The 14,734-nt window shown below is 47.5% G+C and overlaps 1 protein-coding gene across 3 annotated transcripts in view; it reads left to right on the forward strand.

Moving 5' to 3' along the window:
* The first annotated feature begins 1,539 nt into the window (after positions 1-1,539).
* Positions 1,540-14,734, forward strand: part of FAM81A (family with sequence similarity 81 member A) — a 77,675-nt gene continuing 64,480 nt past the window's right edge. The window contains exon 1 of one of the 3 annotated variants that reach the window (XM_072738648.1): positions 1,540-1,678. The gene's annotated coding sequence lies outside the window, so the exon portion shown is untranslated. Of the gene's footprint in view, positions 1,679-2,474; positions 2,519-14,734 lie in introns of those variants that run through there. The other 2 variants (XM_072738649.1, XM_072738647.1) reach the window with 2 other exon arrangements.

Consider the following 14,734-nt stretch of genomic DNA (forward strand, 5'->3'; position numbering starts at 1 on the left):
CGCTGGGGCAACCCAATGGGGACGGGCAAGAAACATTTTGAGCCTTTCTCGGGACTCTGGATGGTGGGCTCTGGGTTCGAATGGGCACTCTCCAGTTATACCTGCACACCCTTCCAGACCCAGTGGCAAGTTATATGTGAAAGTCCACTGGGAAACTGAGTGATACTGCGACCACCATGACATAGGATCCGATTCAGTATACATCTGCTGAATGCATACCATGTGCCAGGCAGTGGGAATCTAAGGGAGGAAACCGAACAATAATCATTGGGCCTTTGCAGCCATAAAAGGATGCTGTTAGTCAAATCTCCATATCCGAGATCCCAAGGCCACGCAGTCTCCTTATCACAATGGCAGTTTCACACATGTCTGTGGTTGTTTCCTTACTGCGTGTCAAGCTGTAAGCTCTGGGAGTGCAGAGAGCCGTGTCTCTCTCTTCTTTACCGTTGTGTCTTGGAGCTAAGCGTAGATTCTAGAATTTGACAGGCATCCAGTAAATATTGATTGAGTGAGTGTTACCATGTATTAACCCTTTGTGTGTGTGTGTAGGGGGGGGTGTTATTATCCTTTTTTATAAGTGGGGAAACAGCCATAAAATACCCCAGACCACACAGAAGTAACTGATGGAGGATTCCAGAACAGTTCAGGCTGACTCCGCGACCCCGGGGGTCTTTACACCGCATCCCGTCCGGGCTGGGGGGCTCCATGCTGGGCAGGCAGACAGGACGCGCTCGCGACCCGAGAGAGATGGGGACCGGGGCGTTGAGGCGGGGGAGGAGGGGGTCCCCCACTGTGTTTAAGTCCCGCCCACTCAGAGGAAGCAAAATTGAGCGGATCGGCTTGTGCCTCCAGCTCAGAATCCAAATTGAGAGGAAGGTGGAAAGAGTTAGGACGCCCTGGGAGAGGAGCGGGGGGGGGGGGGGGGGGCGGTGTCTGGACGCGGGGCGCAGCCGGTCCTCCCCGCGCCGTGTCTGCGGCGGCGCTGCGCGACCCGGGGGCCCAGCGGGGCTGTGGGCGAGGGCAGCCGCGAGGCCAGGTTCACCTGCGCAGGTGGGGCGTGCCCAGACGGTGGCCCCATCGGAGAGCTGCTCCCCGTCTGCAGGGGGGAGGCGGGGAGCGAGGGGCGCGGGGGCCCCGGAGAGAGTCGCAGGGCGAGCCCCGCGGCGGGTCCTCCGCAGGCGCCGTGTCGCCACCCGCCCCCCCCCCCCCCCCCCGGGTCGTCCAGCCCCGCAGCGGGATTTGTCTCCCGATAAGCGAAATCCCCGCCGCCAACTCCGCGCGGCTGGGCTGGCAGCGCGGCGGGGGGGCGCGACGCCGAGAGGCTATTTCGGGTGTGGGAACGCGGAGGGAGGAGGGGCGGCGCCGCCGGGCTGGGCGCGGGCGCGGGCGCGGGCGCGGGCGCGCGGGGAAAGCCTCCAGCTCGGGCTGCCACGGCAACCGCGTCCAGGCAACGCGCCCGGAAGCCGCTCGGGCGGCGCGCGGCGGCTCGCGCCCCCCGGGAGCCGCGAACCCGGCCGGGCCGCGCGCGGGGCCGGGCGGCAGGCGCGCGCTGATTGGACGGCGCTCCCCGCGGCGCGGGCCCGCAGCCGGGCGCCCCGCACAGCCCGCGCCGGGGCCGCCGCACCCAGCCGCGCCGGCGAGGACATGGGCAGCCGCGCCGCGCCCGCCCCCCGCGCCGGTGAGTGCCGCGCCCCGGGCGCCCCCCGCAGCCCCCCGCCCCGGCCGGCGTGCTCGGCTCCCCGGGACGGCCCGTGACCTTGGGGCAGCCGCCGGGGCGGGGGCCGGGGGCGGGGGCGGGGGCGGGGGCGGGGGTGCCGCGCCAGAGCGGCGCGCGGCCCCCGTGACGTGCGGCGGGCGAGGGGGCCAGCTGCATGCTGACGCGAGGGGTGAAGTTGGGCGCAGCACGCAACTGGCGTCGCGTTTCTGCGGGGGCCGGGGAGGGGGCAGCTGCGTGCTGGCTACACCAGGAGCCGGGAGGGACTGTCTGCGGAGCCGGGGGGGTGCACAGATTGCCGGGGTGCGGGGCGGGGGGTGAAGGTGAAGCCAGCCGTCCCAGGACTCGGAGCTGAGTGACCTTGGACCGGATAACCTCTCTGCCCCCCCACCCCCCACCCCTTCCTCATTAAAACGCGGAGCCCGGGCTCTTCGCAGTTGCCCAGGGCTGTGTGCCTTTGTACGGGAGCTGAGAAAGGGCCCTAAAGTATGATTCCGCAGGGACAGGGTGCACAGGACCTAACCGTGTTGGTTGTGCAAGCGATTTCCACTAATTGGCCCGCAGAGTGGCGAGAAATGGTGCCGTTTTAGGGGAGATTATGGGCAGAAAGCAGTGGGAGGTCCAGAGAGCGGCTTCCCACGGTCGATGCCCCAGTTAAAACCTCTTGGGTGCTCTCAAAAGTCAGGAACAAAGCCAGGGTTCATAGTCCCGAGTTGTTCCCTCCTGTAGTTAATCTCATAGGAAACTTTGTATCTGAACAGGTAAGATCGAGACCCAGTAGTGGCAGCAGCAGCAGCAAATTAAGTGAGTCATGTCTTCAGCATGCACGAGGTTGTGTGTGTGTGTGTGTGTGTGTGTGTGCGCGCGCGTGCCCGGCTGCGCTCACGCTCTCATCTTAAAGTCCGTGTATGTCGCTGTTAGAATCTCATAGGAGTAACCAGAAATAATGCTAAAGGGATTTGGATCCACAGAAGTGCAGCTCTCCCCGGGAAGCAGGGGCAAACATTTGCAGCTTGCTCTTTAAATAGGAGTTGGGTTTGTGAAAGTAAATATGTTCTTCCCACCCCCCACCCCGCCCCCGTCCCCCCAGAACCATCCCTCGGGTTTGCCCATCGTGGGGGCCTTGTGGAGGAGTGTGTGTATGGGAGGAAGGCACCCCCAGACCCGGTAGGCTGTTGTGACACCTCTTCTATTTTTAGTACCAGCTGGTACTAAAAAGACACTCAGGCCCCTTTCTGTATTCTCAATACTTAAACTTCCCTCTTCCAAGGAGAGGGAAGGGAGGAAATGCCCTGTCCCTCTCATGGGCCCTTGGGCTTGCCTCTTCAGGCTTCCTGCTCCAAAGCCACCCTTAAATGTTCATCCCAGTCTGCTTTCCTCTGTACAAAAATGTGGGTTGGGAAGAAAACATTTTCGGTGTTAATGAATAAGCTTCTGTAAGCTTGTTTACCTGACGCTTTAATAATCTTTAATGGTTTACATGTTAGAAATCTGATAGCATTCAGACCGAGGAATATTTCCTGCAGGAATTCAGCCCACTGAAGCCCTACGAATCTTTAATGAATCACACTTCATTACACTCGGAAACCTCGTTGACAAACTATTCCACCTTCTGTCTCTCCAGTCTCTCGTTTCTCACATCCTGCAGCCATACTCCTGAATTTTTCCTTTTCTGAAGCTCAGCCCATCTTCTGTCCCTCCCCTAGCACCAGAGCCTGAGTGAACAATTTCCCTCACCGGGAGCAGGGATTGGATTTCCTGCTTCTCGATGCTGCTTCCAAAGCATTAACCCTGCCAATAACAAGATCTCCAGTTTACAAGGTCATGCAGTCTGCTCGTGCCCCATCCCCTCCTCCTCCTGTTCTGGATCAGTGCTTACCAAACCTGGGGGGGGGGGGGGCTCCTGAGAATCACCCGGAGTATTACGAAAAATGTGGCTCTTTAGACTCTCTCAAATACACAAAATGAGAATCGTCAAGATGGGCAAGACCTACAAATCCTTATTTTAAAAACAAACCCAACAAGAAGGAGGAGGAGGAAGGAGGATGGGGAGAGAAAACAGAGTTCTGTGGGTGATTCTGATGTACACCCAGGTTTGGCAAGCACTTCACTGGATGCTACAAAAAAGTAACAGACAGATAAACATGGGCAACTAGCTTGGTTCTCTTCTCTACCTTGTCCTTTGCCCATGACTTTGGGGTTTATGTTGAGGCTCTATTAACTCATTGACCTTGAAGTTCCTCAAGGTCTTCAACATCAACTCCTGTGGCCTCAACGTCCACTTTACTTTTCAACCCCTCACATTTTGGATTTGTTAAGGCTTGGGAATTTTTTTCACCTTCAAGATCTGATCAGGACTTTGGCCTGCTCAGCTGGTTGTCTCCATTTACGGCATTTTATTTTAACCATTATTGAGGACTCTGGTCCCTTCATTGCTTGCTGTTCCAATCCCTTTATGGCTCCATTTCTTCACTTGGAGTCTATATGTTGCCAGCCATTTCGGTTCTGTCTGGAATCTTTATTCTTAACATATCGGGCTTCTCATATTCCAGTCCTCAATCCAAAATCACCCTCATTATCTACTTTTTCTTCTCCCAGCTTGCCAAGTTATCCAGGAGAAAGTCACAAAGACCTGTGGACTGGTTCCATTGCAAATTTATGCTGGCTCTAATTTCACCGAGGTCTTGCTTTTCTGTGAAAAAAAAAAAAATCCATCTTTTATTAACTCTCTACTGCATTCCTTTAGGGATTGTGCCAGATTTTCCCATTCCTTCCACTTCCTTCAGTTTCCTATCAGCAGATAGCCTTTTTTGCATTGAAGAGATGAAGGATGTCCATGTCCTGGTTTACTGCCCTCTGCCTCAAGATGAGCTGTCATCCTACCCACCTCGCCACCCCAAACATTTTTCTTTACCTATCTTCGTTCTTCTTTATTTCCTCTTTCTCCAAGGGAAAAAAGAATGTCTACAAGTCCCCTCCCCATAATTAACCACATACACTGCACACTCTCTGTTCTCTGGACTTTTTCCTATCCTTCTTGCCTCACATGGGAATTTGCTCTGTTAGTCCCTTTCTTTGGTTTCTTTGGTCCCTCCTTACTCTGCCCAGCTCTCTCCCCACCATATACTCCAGTCATCTTTCTCATAATAAAAAACACTGTGTTAGAGTCCCAGCTCTGTCCACCAGAACTTTTTGCGATTATGGGAATATTTTGTACCTGTGCTGTCCAGTATGATCGTCACTAGCCACTTGTGATTACTGAGCACATGAAATGTGGCTAGTGTGACTGAGGAACTCAATTTCTAGTTTTTGTTAATTTTAAAGATTTTATTTATTTATTCATGAGAGACACACAGAGAGGCAGAGACACAGGCAGAAGGAGAAGCAGGCGCCCTGCAGGGAACCTGATGTGGGACTCGATCCCAGGACCCAGGGATCACTACCTGAACCGAAGTAGATGCTCAACCACTGAGCCACCCAGGCGTCCCTAATTTTTGTTCATTTTAAATTAATTTCAAGAGCACACAGGGCGATGGCTGCGGTGTCTGGCGGCGCCACCGGGTACCCGCTGCTGTGTTACACTGTCCTCGGGGTTCCCTCCTCTGACCGCCCACTCACTTGTCTGGCCCCACCCTTACCTTTGTGCTGAAACTGCTTTCTTGTAGGGCTCCCGCAGAGGTGTTCTGGTTGCAGAGCTGAGGCCTTTACTCTCCCTCCCTCCTTGATCTGCCCCGCTGCCTACTGCCCAGATCTCTCTCATTCCTTGTCACTGTGTCACTGGTTGTCCACGTGCAACTTGAACCTCATTCATCTCGTTTTTCCTCCTGACTTCTGAACGTGGGATTCAGTGGGGTCCCGTCCTTGGCCTCTCTTCCTCTGCCAGCCTCCTGTCTCCTCTCCCTCCCAGCTGTCAGCTCACCTTGGAGCTAACATTAGCTGTCAACGCGTGGTTGCCCGGGGCCTCACTCACCACGATTCACTTGTATCCTGTCCTTCTGTCCTTGCGCTGCCTTTGTGAGGCAGATACTCCCATCAGTCCTATTATGTAGGTGAAGAACTTGAAACAGAGAAATGAGAATAACCTAGGTAAGTGGTTGTGAAGGAGCAGACCTGTGAAAGGAATTGGAGCAATGTGACCTTACAGCCTGCTTTAGGTTAGCCTAACGAGGCTTTCCTGAAGCCTCCAGATGCCTTCAAATCTGCATTTGGAGCCTGCCTTCTCCCAGATTCCATTTGGAATCTGTTACCCAGAACCCCAACTATTTGGTCTCTAAACAGCTCTTCATCCTGGCTTCCTTAATCACTTTCCCCTTTTTAACTTATTTTGAAATAATTCAGATTTACAGAAAAGTTGCAAAAATAATTTAAATAATTCTCCTCTTTAATCCAAATTCTATAAATATTAACTATTTGCCCTGCTTGCTTTATCCTTCTTTCTCTATATGCTCTCTCTACACACACACACACACACACACACACACACACACACATATGTTGTGGTTTTTCAGAACCATTTCAGAGGTAAGTTGTAGACATGATGCCCCTTTATTTACCTCCTCCAGTACTTCCGTGTTATTTCCCAAAAAACCAGGACATTTTTTCGTATAACAAGCATCCAAAATTGAGACATTGTCATTGAATCTGTACTGTTGTCTAATCTACAGACCTTACTCACATGTCACCAGTGGCCCTAATAATGTCTGCTTTTTTTTTTGAAAGTTATTTATTTATTTGAGACACACACACACACACACACACACACACACACACACACACGAGTGGGGGGAGGGGCAGAGGGAGAGGGAGAAGCAGGCTCTCTACCCAGGGGCCTCTATCCCAGGACCTTGAGATCATGATCTGAGCCAAAGGCAGGTGCTTAACTGAGCTACCCAGGCGCCCCTAATAATGTCCTTTATAGTAGAAGAGAAGGAAAAAAATCTTTAAATCTTTTGCTCTGTTAGTTCTCACCCCTCTTTAATCTCCTTTTGTCTGGATGGTTCCTTCGTTCTTTGTCTCTCAAGGCCTTGATGCTTTGGAAGAGTATAGGCTGAGATTTTGTTCCATATCCTTTAACTTGGTTTTGCCTGTGTTTCTCATGGTGGATTTAAGGAGGCACCCCATGGGGGGACAGTATGCCCCTCTCGCTGTGTTCCCTAATGATTTCTGTGCCTGTCGCCATCCTCTGTAACCTGCTCTTGGTCGCCAGGGTTATTCCAACTTCTCTGCACTCCCACAGGCAGTTGGTCACTGAGCATGGAGGTGCTCCCTGCACGGTGTCTCTCGATTACTCTCTTCCTTTCTGTTCCTGCTGCTTCTCTCCTGTCTCAGGGGCCCATGCCTCTGCAAACAATCCCAGCGACCCTCCCAGCCTTTACTTTCACTGCTTTCCAATAGGAACCCCTGTGCTGGGAAATTTCACCAGTCAGTGCTTCCTCTGCTTTGCCCTCCCTTCACCATTTCTCATGCTGCCCTGTGTTTCTTTAACCCATCCTTTTGAGTGTCCAACTCAAATGCTTTTCTGGATGGCCCAGTTCACACTGGTCCTGCCTTCTGCCCAGAGGCAATGCCTGATTTGTACCACTCACGGGGCAGGTTACCAGCCTCTCTGCTCTTGCATGGTGGCCTGCCTGTTTTATTTCCCTGTTGAATTGAAGCTCTGAAGTGTGGGGGCTGTGTCTTGTTCAGCACTGTAGAGGCTCAATGAGTATTTGCTGACTGGACTCATTTACTTGATTAATCATGTAGTGAAATGTGCAGGATGATCTTAGAATTGTCAGCAAGCATCCGGTATGTGATAGTGGGTGTGAAACCCATGCCATACTCCAGGAGTCAGGTAGATGTGGGTTCAAAATAGAGCAAAACGGTGGATAATTCGAAAAGGTACTAACCTGTTATAAGTGCAGTAAGTGATTTTCCCCTGATGACACCTAAGCCTTGGGTATATGTGTCAAGACAAAGAAATGGCATATTCAATTTAAAAAAAAGAGTGAAGAAACCTAACATAGCATATTAAAAATGGCCCATCTATTTCTTCACACCCCAAATGAGCAGCTGCATGTGTGAGGAGCAGTTTTCTCAGGCTTGCATCCTCCCTGGGAGCCCTCGGACCACCTGTTTCTCTCTTCATTGTCTAGCCGCCTCTCCCTCCTGTCACCCATCAGCACTGCCTTTCTGCCTTCACTCTTTCCCTCTGCTCCTTTGATTCTCCTGCCTGTTCCTTTCTCTTAATAACTCTTCTGCTTTCATCCCTCTCTGCATGCATGATTTTACTTTTTGACTTTTGGATGTGATTTTATGTTCCATGCATTTTTAATATAAAAGCAGGTGAAAAAAGATAAGACACTTTTGATTTTTGTGTTACTACTCGGTGATCTTCTGTTGTTCCTCCCCTCCACCCCCATTGGTTAAGTGGTTCTTGGTATTTTAAGAACATGGTTAGCAGTGATAATAAAATGGTTTATTGGGGTACCTTTCTGGTCCACCAGGAAATGACTGGGAATGTGTTGGTTGACAGACCTCAGAAGGCCTGAGTTTTTCAGTCTCTGTGAAAGCAAAATTGGCATTTGAAGTCAGTAATCAGATTTTAGGGTGGTGACTTGTTGAGCTTGTTGGAATGACAGTATTTTTGCTTAAGGCGTGCCTGCGCTTGCTGGCTGGTGGTCAGCTTTTTTTTCTCATTCTTAAGAGAATGCTTTTGTGCAGATGACATCTTCTCTGGATAAAGTAGCTACCCAAGTGAAGGCAAGAGATTCTGCTGCTTGGCTGAGTGGGGCTTACATACAAAGCGTGTTTATGTGGGAGAGAATGTGTGGGGGTTGCTTTCACATTATGGAATTCTTAAAATTGTTTAACCGGGAAGATGTTATTCAGAAACCCCTGGTGCCTTCAGCTTGTTTTTTGTTGATTTCAGATTTCTTTTTTTTCCCCATTTTTAATTATCTCTGGAAGAGCTCAGGAGTCCTCCCCTGCTCTCTCTAAAATAGTTATAAAATTAATGCACTGATGTCAAGTTGTTACTCCAAATAAAAGAGTCTCTCATAGACTCTTGTGTTCAGCGGAGAAGTCCAGCCCCCTCCTGCTGCGTATGAGAAAAAGGGCAGAAGCTGGAGGCTGGATGTTTCTTCCAGGGCCAAATCCTTAGCTTTTCAATCACAGACGCATATACGGTAGAACCCGGGAGTCGCAACTAGAGTTATCTCTACACGAATGTACAAAGTCATGCCTTCCTTTCGATGGTCCTTGGTGCATCTGGGGGTGTAGGTAATTTAGTAGGTAGAAAGTTTACACCAGCTTTTAGAAATATTTTTTCTGTTCTGTTGCATTTGGCAGATTCCCTTTTTAACATTTGGTAATGTGTCTTCTCTAATGCTAGAAAGAAAGTTGCCAAATATAGCTGTTGAGCATAATAAAACACCCTGAAAGTAATATTAAGACACTTCTTTTTGGTGTGGGTGCACGGATGTGTGAGTGCCCGTGCACACTGCAGGGCAACCTGAAGGAATCTGCCAAGCTCACGGCTGGAAGGGATCTTGAATCAGCAATCAGTATGTCATCTGGGCAGAGCAACTCAGTAATTAAAATGATGGGTCTTACCAAATTAGAAAAATAAGCAAATAAACAAATGTTTATGAGTGTCTGTGAAGAGGTGCTGTGCTGGGCTTCATGGGTGTTACAGATGCATGTGGTAGCATGTCCCTGCTGCCCCAAAGTAGCTTAGCTGGGGAGACATAATCCATGAAAATTCAAATAACAATAGAAGATTTAAATAGTATTTCAAAATAGCTATTATTAATAGATGGGAACAAAAATTGGATGTGTTTTTGCAAAAGTTCTCCTGAAAACATTAATATTGTTCTAAGATATGGAGAGTGGATTAAAGCCACATCAGTGGCCGTTCCGTGGGTTTTAGGGGTTCAGATAATTCCAGACCATTTGTGAATTCATCTGGACCTGACAAAGGCCACGTGTATGTTACAGATTTATTGGTAATCCTTGCACTTGCTGGCAGCCACCATAAATGTTTTGAGCATTTTGAAGGTTTTTTTTGTTGTTTATTTGTTTGTTTGTTTTAAATGGGTCAGAAATACAGCCCCTCTTCACATTTGCAGAGGGGAAAGAAAACAAGGCTTGCAAAGTGGAATCAAGGCCATTTTCACAAAAGGCAGAAGAAATAGTTGCCTTGGGACCCTGTGGAGAGACTCACACCGTCTCTGGAATCTAAGACTTTTGGAATGCTGTCCTGGCCGTTCCCACTGATGGCAGCCACTGGACCTGTATACAGTGCCTGATTCCCTACATAAGGGCAATCCAGGGCTCTGATGAGGGTTTCAGCAGGGGGACTGGGCTCAAGCCTCCTTATGTGCCCACAAGGGAATGGGGTTTGGGGAACAATTCATAGGAAAATGGGAGTTGTTTGGTGAGTATAGAGTTTCGGTTTTGGAAGATGAAAAAGTTCTGGAGATCTTTACACACCAGTGTGTATACAGTTAACACTACCGTACTGCACATTTACATTTTTTAATGATGATAAATATTTATTTATTTATTTATTTATTTATTTATTTATTTATTTATGGATTTTATTTATTTATGAGACACACACACACACACACAGAGGCAGAGACACAGGCAGAGGGAGAAGCAGGCTTCATGCAGGGAGCCCAATGTGGGACTGAATCCTGGGTCTCCAGGATCACGCCCTGGGCTGAAGGCGGCGCTAAACCACTAAGACACCCAGGCTGCCCAGTCTTTTTTTTTTTTTTTTTTTTTAAGATTTTATTTATTTATTCATAAGAGACACACAGAGAAAGGCAGAGACATAGGCAGAGGGAGAAGCAGGCTCCATCCACGCAAGGAGCCCGATGTGGGACTGGATCCCGGACCCCAGGATCACACCGCGAGCCTAAGGCAGATGCTCAACTGCTGAGCCACCCAGGCATTCCAAGGATGATAAATCTTGTGTTACCTGTTTTTAACCACAGTAAAAAAAAAAAGAGCCCAGCAAACTTATTTTAACTGAGCATATCTTTAACATAGCGTATCTTTTAAACCCAGAATCAGACTTGTCTCTTGGGTTTTGATAACTGTAAGTGGGGAATTTCTTTCTTTCTTTCTTTTTTTTTTGCTTTGTTTTTGCTCATTGGTTTATTCTTTTATTCAAGGAGTTTTTATTTAGATTTTTGTCATTGTGAAAATAACATTCAGGTATTTTGAAAATAAGGAAAAGTGGAGTATAAATGTACCCAATGCCACTATTTATATTTTGATATATTTCTTTATATTGTTATAAAAAATATTATCATAGGGGCACCTGGGTGGCTTAGTGGTTGAGCTTCTGCCTTCAGCTCAAGTCGTGATCCTGAGGTCCTGGGATCAAGTCTCACATCGGGCCCCTACTGCTCGCTCTGCCTATGTCTCTGCCTCTCTCTGTGTCTCTCATGAATAAGTAAATAAAATCTTAAAACAAATTATAATAGTACTTTTAGTTCTTGAACCCCTCTCACACTCCCCTCAGGACAGTTGAATGATTTGTGCATTGCTGGGGTAATATAGAATTGGAAAGAAATGTCAAGGTGTGTCAGGTGAGATTCACCTGCCATTGATTTAAGGTGTCCAGAGAAGGACATTTTGGTGTGACGATGCCCAATGACTTAGAGACTCTGTAAGGCCTTATAACATTCCTTCTTTTGGTGACTTACCCAAATTTCTCCCAGATCCACCTCATAACCCTAATGCCATTTCCATCCCCAAATGTGCTAGTCCTGTACATTTCTTGCAAGCATGGCTCATTTAATCACCAAAATTCTGTCTAGCTTTAGGGAGAGGGAGCTGTCTATTAAGGAGACAGATGTGCTTCTTTGAACGGTTTTATTTTCTTTGCACATAGTTTGGAGGCACAAATCTTAACCCTCAGTCTTCACCTGCTGTTATCCATGGTCTTTCTTTGGCCGTCTTTATCAATCTAATACTTTGGGCTTGGAATAAGTCATCCCTGGCCTCAGTTGCACAGCCCTCTTCATCCTACTTGTACTGAAAACAAATGATTTACCCTGATGCCAGCTATTCACATCACAAAGCAATGCTAGCCGTGTGGCACAAGGTAGGTTGGGGGAGTGGCATCACAGGTAGCCACAAGTCAAGGAAGTGTCCATTCATGGAGGCAGAGCCCTGTGGTGGGTCAGATAGGAGAGGGGAGGGAGGCAGGTAAGAGTGGCCTGTGCACACAAAGCGGTGGTGGTTGTCTTGTCCTTGACCACTCCATCCATCTCCCTGGGCCTAGGGTCAGCTGAGCTCCTCGCTTTGGGGAGGAGGAAGAAAAAGGAGAAGATGGCAGAGGTAGACCTTAAAAATTGACAAGTTCTTTAAACTCAAGTTAAAATGTTTTGTACCATTTAAATTGTGGTGCCATAAAGCAAAGCCCTGGTTTCCAGGTCCTGATTATGGTTTTATATAGCACTATAAATCCTTTTTCAAATCGTGTTCTTTTAAAAAAAAACCTTAACATTATAGCTAGCATATAAATATTTTCTATGTTACTTCATAGTCTTTGTAACTATGATTTTATTTTATTTTATTTTATTTTATTTTGTAACTATGATTTTAAATAGCTATTGATATTCTCTTAAGTGGATGTGCCATATTTTAATTAAGTACTCTTTTATTGTTGGACATTTAACCAATAGCCATTTATAGGAATATTAACATTTAGATAAGATCACATATTAAGTATGGATAAAATGCTTTATGGCTAGAGATTTGATGAAGATTAGTTACTGTTCTAATTTCATGGTCCTTGGAACGTCTAGGGCAAGACTGAGTTCTGGGTGTGTGTGCTGGAGAGACTAACACTTTGACTTCCTTCCTCCTCATGGTCTTTACATGATTGTTTGTGTAGGCGTGGGAGTAAGTAATTTTCTTTCTTTTTTAATGGTACAATGAAAAATTAAGAAGTAAAACATCATTCATTTAGTTGAAACCCTCTGTATCCATATGTCTAATCCCCTCTGTCTCTTGTGCATCTTCAGCTTTACTAGATATTGAAGATAGCTTTCCAAAGTAGTGGTACTGATTCACATTCCCATCTGGTGTTCCTGTTGTTCCATATATATTCCTGTCAATACTTGATCTTGCTGCACTTGATTTTTGCCAGTCTGGTGGGGTGAAACGGTATCCCTGCGACTTTATCTCTTGTGGCAAATTAGATTTATGTTATAATTTGTTTTCACTGGCCAGCACAGAGCCAGTGTTATGAAAAAACTTTAACAAGTTTTTATTCTTATTCTGGGCAGCCTTGTTAAAGTTCTTATTCTGGGCAGCCTTATTCTGGGCTCAAGCGGTTTAGTACTGCCTTCAGCCCAGGGCCTGATCCTGGAGACCCAGGATCGAGTCTAACATCAGGCTCCCTGCATAGAGCCTGCTTCTCCCTCTGCCTGTGTCTTTGCCGCCTACCCCCCCCCCCATGTGTGTGTGTGTGTGTGTGTGTGTGTGTGTCTCATGAATAAATAAATAAAATCTTTAAAAAAAATAAAGTTCTTATCTTTCTTCAGTATTTTTTTGAGATTTTTTAAAAAAACATAACAACCATTTGGAAATTTATTAAATGACATGAAAGTTGGACTATAAAGTAAATAATCTCTTCCCAGTGAGCAGAACTACACCTTGTGTGATTTGGTATCAGAATCCTAGGTGATTACAGCTGCCAGCTGTGTACAAGTGACTGCCATATGACTGGTCTCTGGTTTATTCTGTTAGTTAGGAGCATGTCACAGATCCCACCATACTCAAGGGGCGGGGATCATACAAATATAGACTCCAGGAGGCAGGGATCATGGGGGCCACCTTACATACTAGGCTGTCCCCCACAATAGTTACCATGTTGTGATCATCATATTTCAATGTCATAGGTTTGGATGTTTAGCACTGCTACTGCAGTCAGAGACAGTCAGATTTCAGGAAACAGACTCGTGCAAGTCTGGTTTCCATCACAGTGAGAAAAGTAGCTGGCAGACTAGGACTTGTGCTAATTCCTGCATGATCTCCTTTTATACACATCCAAATGGGAAGCTAAATGAAGTGCTTGGTGAGTGTGGGCTCAGGGCAAGAGGAGTGAGCAGGAATATCTTAGTGGCTAATGTCATTGGACCATGAGAACTTTTTTTTTAACGCATAACTTTGTTTTTAAAGATTTTATTTGTTTATTCATGAGACAGACAGAGAGAGGCAGAGACACAGGCAGAGGGAGAAGCAGGCTCCCCGTGGGGAGCCCGATGTGGGACTCGATCCCATGATCCTGGGATCACGACCTGAGCCAAAGGCAGATAGATGCTCAACCACTGAGCCACCCAGGTGCCCTGGACCATGAGAACTTAATGCGTTCCTCTCCATCAGAGAACTCTTTCTGCTGCTCCAGATTCTTAGATTGTTGGAAACACTGAAATATTTTGCCTCTGCAAACTCTGCTCTTACTAGACATGCTGTGTATACCATCCCCCTTTCTGGTGCACATTCATTCTCTAGTCAGAATATAATTCATTTGATTGAAGTTGACATTATGAAATGTCTTCATTTCTGTCATCTATCCTTGAGATTCATTTATCCAGCAAACACTCATTGATCATTACTGTGCCAGATGCTTGGAATAAAGCTGTGTACCATACAGCTCTTCATGGAGCCCTCAGTATAGAGCCAAAGACTGACATTGAGCCAGTAATCACAAGTGTGACAACCGTTTGCCCTGTTTTATTTTTATTATTTTTTTAAATTTTTATTTATTTGTGATAGAGAGAGAGAAAGAGAGAGAGAGAGAGGGAGGCAGAGACACAGGCAGAGGGAGAAGCAGGCTCCATGCACCGGGAGCCCGACGTGGGATTCGATCCCGGGTCTCCAGGATCGCTCCCTGGGCCAAAGGCAGGCGCCAAACCGCTGCGCCACCCAGGGGTCCCCTGTTTGCCCTGTTTTAGTTGTGTCAGCAGTATCTTGGATTGTTCTTCATGATCCAATGATTTTAATCCCATCTTGATT

The sequence above is a fragment of the Vulpes vulpes genome, chromosome 15 (genome assembly GCF_048418805.1).
Source record: "Vulpes vulpes isolate BD-2025 chromosome 15, VulVul3, whole genome shotgun sequence".
Taxonomy (NCBI): Eukaryota; Metazoa; Chordata; class Mammalia; order Carnivora; family Canidae; genus Vulpes; species Vulpes vulpes.